We start from the raw sequence: 5,070 nt of genomic DNA, 5'->3' as shown, positions 1-5,070 counted from the left end.
ATGTGAAAATTGGGATGTAGCTCTCAAAATTATTCTTGAGGTCCATAAATCTTTCTTGGACAAGAACACTATCAATGTATAACCCATTGACATAAGTTTCAAAAAGGGGGAGATAGAGAAACAAAAGGGGGAGAATAAGAAAAGGGAGAATGAGAACAAAGCTAAGCAAAGAGGGAGCAAGAAAAGAACAACAAGCAAAGAGTATCAGTTGAGACATTTATTCAACAGGAGTACAAAATTTTGAGTACAAAACCAAACCTATCAACTTAGGGGGAGTTAACAGATTTTGAGGTATAAGTTGTTGCAAAATTTTGAACTTTTGAAGTTTTGTACATAAGCCAAATAAGAGATATGTTATGCTCATAAGAATAAGGATATTAATGCATGACCAAGTGTTTTTGACACTCATGTCAAAGGGGGAGATTTTTGATCTTAGATTGATTTGACTAATGAGTGTCTACACACTTAAGTCATTTACTTAGTTCATGTATAACAAGTAGTATATGTTGAGCACAACATGTATAAAATAGAGCATGTTGAGTCCATAGTGAGTGCCATGTCACTCATGTGCTGAGTTGCTCAAATGTTGAGCAAAAAGGCTAAGCCAAGTGATATAGAAGCCAAGAAAGTAGAGCATACTGAGAAATACAGATGTTGAGTCATAGTATAGAAATTAGTATATGCGGAGCATCAGAGGCTTCAGATGCCAATAACATAGTTTTGTCATAGTTACTTGTAATGGCAAAAATTACTATGTAAATCATTTTGGAGGGTTTCTAGGTAATCATATATGGTATCATATGTGTGTGAATGCTTCCTTTTTTACATGATTTAGATGTGCATGCTTTACATAGTATTTTAGTTTACTTATTAAATGTATGAGATGGATGTGTGGTGAATGTTTTTATGGGTCAAAGTTTAAACTATTGATTCATCCCCCCCTCTTGAAAGTTTACCTTTTCTATTGTAATTCCAACACATATTTGATATAAACCATGAGAAAGTATAATTTTTATGTTTTATTATGACTCCATATCGATAAGAAATTGCCACCTTTTTATCAACATCGATCATTTAAATTTGAAATTATGAAGTTATTGTAACTGATAATGAGCTCTTTCTTGTAATTGGAAGGATGAGATGTTTTATCTTATTTCCCCATGGCTAAAGGATTATTCTTTCATCCACTTTTCTTCTTGTCATGTGATTACTCTGAATCAAATTATCTTTCTCTTCTTTCCATCATTATTTTGGAACATATTAATGTATTTGAACTACAATGTTGGGCTACGCTAGTGAAAGTATTATCACATGGAGTTGTTACCATAGGGTCACATCAATAGATTGAATTGATTTCATAGGTCATGAAACCAATTTTGCAAGTCCTTTCTTACTTAATGCTATGCATTTCTCAATGCAAACTTCTCTTTTAATATCACCTTCGAATGAAGGAATACAATGATCACGAGTCTGGTTATGTATATGGGAAATAACCAAGGCTCAAAAGTAGTAAGAATTCCTAATAAGCACCAGCTTTGATCATCCTTTATTTATGACTAGCTACTTATCTATGCATATCGGGTGCATACCTGTAGAGAATTATCTGATATAGTTTACTTAAGACTAATTGTTTAATGCATAATACTTTATGTTTGTACAAGGATTGTTCCATCATTTGGCATAAAGTATTTATCTAACTTATAAACTAGTCTTTTCTTTATACCAGTTATGATAAGAATCAGAATGGTATACACAAAATCTAATTGATAAGGATCTCATAGTTACTAACAATCTCCTAGGATGCACCTAAGACTAGAAGAGTCAAGAGTAAACAAGTGAAGAGGACAAGTATACTTGGAAAGAAGAATAAACTATTAATTAGTATCTAAAGTGCATTAACATTTAAAAAGGAAAATTGTTTAGTCCAAGTCAGCTCATGAATGTCCAAATTGTGTTCAATTGTCAATTCAAGTGATGGTGATCAGGTTGTTCATCTTCCCCTCTAAATCCTTGGCCAAGATAGGTTAGAGGCATGCTTGCCATATATGATCACTAGAGGTCATGGTGCCAGCTAACTAGAGGTCATTCTGTTATGATATTCAATTATAATCTTAAAATATGTTGTCTATTTTTGGCTTAGTAAAAATGTAATGTTACATATGTTATAAGAACATTGGGTTCAACTCTCAACCTTGACCTCATCACTTTAAAAAATTAGGAAAACTAAAATTACAAATTGAAATATAGCAGGATATATATCAGGAAGACTCCTCGCAAAAAAACTTGGCATCCAATATTCTTTTATCTAATAAAAAACATGCCAAAGTATGATTATTCTTATTGTTCCATATCTCAAGATGATGAAACCCTAGCATAGGCCATGCATCAAATTATTATGATAATAGATAAGTGTTTATTATAAGTTAATAATTATTTGTTTGTAATCTATGTAAATATTACAATGCATCTAATATTTAGTTAGGTGTAGTTATCTATTAGCTTTCTTTAGCTTTCTTTTAGCTAGAATAGAATATTTTTATTCTTTATGATTGTTTCCTAAGGAAACATCTCTTTAATATTTTGTATATATTGACCTCTTGGTCTTTGTTAATATCAAGCAAATATTTACCAATTACTTCTTAATATGGTATCAAAGCAAGGTTCTTTTGAAATTTGAAAATAAATTATTTTCGGAAATTATTTGTAGCTATTTTTCAAAATTATTTATCTAAGATATTTTTCTTCAAATTGGGGTTTTCATTCAGAAAGATCTAAATGTGAATTGTGAGCTAGGTTTAGGGCTGATTGTTTCTATACATTCACATTTCTCCTAGGCATAATTTTCTGTTCTATTTTCCCATTTCTATTGAACTTGATTTCTAGTCATTTTGTGTGTAATTTTCAGTACCTCTTTGTGGAATTTAAAGGGATTCCAAACACAAGTAATGGTTTGATCAATGGCCATTTATAGGAGCTTATTTTTTGAGTCATTCTTCTCCCATAAAACACACCATTTTTTCAATATTTTTTTTTTGCAATCATTCATCAATATCATGCACCTTTTTCATCTTTTATTGGTGTTAGTTGTGCCCTATTCTGCATCTCAGTCCACCATGACCTTTTTTCAAAGAATTCTATGATTTTACTAGCAAATTGTCATTTTTTCCTTCTTCTTTTTTGCTTCTATGGTTGTTGACTAGGGTTTTCTTTGAAACCCTAAATTTTGAGCTCAAAAATGTTTCTTGATTTTAGATTCTTGGTAGGTTTTTCAAGAGTTGAACTGGGTTGTCATTCAATTTTTTTTGGGTGCCTCAATTTTTGAGCTAATAGATCTAGAAATTGACAACATATTCCTTTTGGGTTTTTTAAGCTCTCTTCTGGGTCATCCTTCAAATTTTACCGGTCTTCCATTTTTTTACAATGAAGTATGTGTCTTCCCAAATTTTCATGTTTTTCATTGAAAAATGTAACATGGCATCTCTGACAATATTATGCTCGAGAGCAATATAAAATTAATGGATAGAATTATGGCACTTAGAAGCATCAGATAATAACAATTTTTGAATATCAGAATACTAATCAAATTGTTCTAGGTGTTATACAACATCTGACTACCTTTGATACTGATTAGGTTACATGGGATTTGAATAATCAAGAGGTGATGATGCTTCTCAAATTATCTATAGCTAATGATCATCTCTCTTAGATTTCATCTAGTAATACAACTGCTAAGATATGGATGCATCTCTAAAATCTTCATGGGACTTCTAAAAAAATAAGATCCTTCTTGTTGAGGAACACTTTTTTTCCATTATCATGGATGATTCAACATCGCTCTATTCTCACCTGAGTAGGATTTAGGAAATCCATGATTAGTTTCTTGTCATTGGTTGTAAGATAGAGGAAGAGGAAATTGTAGTTATCTCTCTCTATAGTTTACCAAATTCCTACAAGCATTTTATCAAGACTCTCAAAATCACATCTTTTGGTGTTGATATGAAGTTCATGGATCTCTGCACACTTCTGCTTCAACAAGATCAGTGGAAACAATAGTTTGGTAGCAGTTATAGCTCCACCTCCATAGAGCAAGCCTTTGTTGCTAAATCCTTTTAGAAGGATAAAGGCAAGTCTTAGTAGAAGTCCTCTACTCTAGCTTCAAAAGGCTCCCAGAAGAATAACATTCAATGCAGCTATTGCCACAAGTTTGTTCACATGAAGGTTGAATGTCAAAAATGGTTAGCTACCCAATCTAAGAAATTAGGTTCATAGCCCAAAGAAAATAGTGAAGAGAACATTAAGAAAATATAATCTATCTTTTATGCCTTTATGGATAAAATACCTCCAAATCATGTGAAGTCATCCACCTGGTACATTGATTTAGGTGTCTCTCATCACTTCACCCACCATAGAGACTAGTTCACTAACTACCAACCTTACTCAGATTTTGTTTTTTTTGGTGGCAAAGAAGAGTACACCATTTTCAGTAAAGGAAACATTCAAATTTAGTCTATTGGGAGGAATCTTATTTTCCTTAATGTGTACTACATTCCAAGGATGGACCTAAATCTATTCTTAGTCAATTTTTGTAACATTCTCCATAGTTGGATGTCATATTCAGTTCACATCTATGTAATCTTTTCTGACTTACTAATTTTGGTGATTCCTAGGACTTAGCTATGGTTGTTTGGTAGTCTTTTGTTAGTACACCCCAGCATTAGTAGTATGAGCACTTAAATGTGCAATATCTCTCTTGGCCTACTCAGGAAGAGCTCGTCCTTAGATTCCAACTCAACATCTGGGAGTTTATGATGCATGAAAGGTGGGGAAGCAACATCGCACACCTTTCACCAATGGAAATTCATGGTGAACTTCTTAGGCACTTCAGCTTGTTCATGTCAATATCTATGGCCCTATGGACACTCCTTTTGTTCTTGGGCCTAGGTATTTTTTGTTGTTTGTTAATAATTTCAATAGAAAAATGTGGGTATATTTTATTATGAAGAAATTAGATGCATTTCTTATATTTCATAATTTTAAACATTTAGTTGAAAAAAAGTCTAGAAAATCTAT

Source organism: Cupressus sempervirens, chromosome 10 (genome assembly GCF_028749045.1).
Source record: "Cupressus sempervirens isolate cs-2001-9-10 chromosome 10, ASM2874904v1, whole genome shotgun sequence".
Lineage (NCBI taxonomy): Eukaryota > Viridiplantae > Streptophyta > Pinopsida > Cupressales > Cupressaceae > Cupressus > Cupressus sempervirens.
This window is presented reverse-complemented; position numbering follows the sequence as displayed.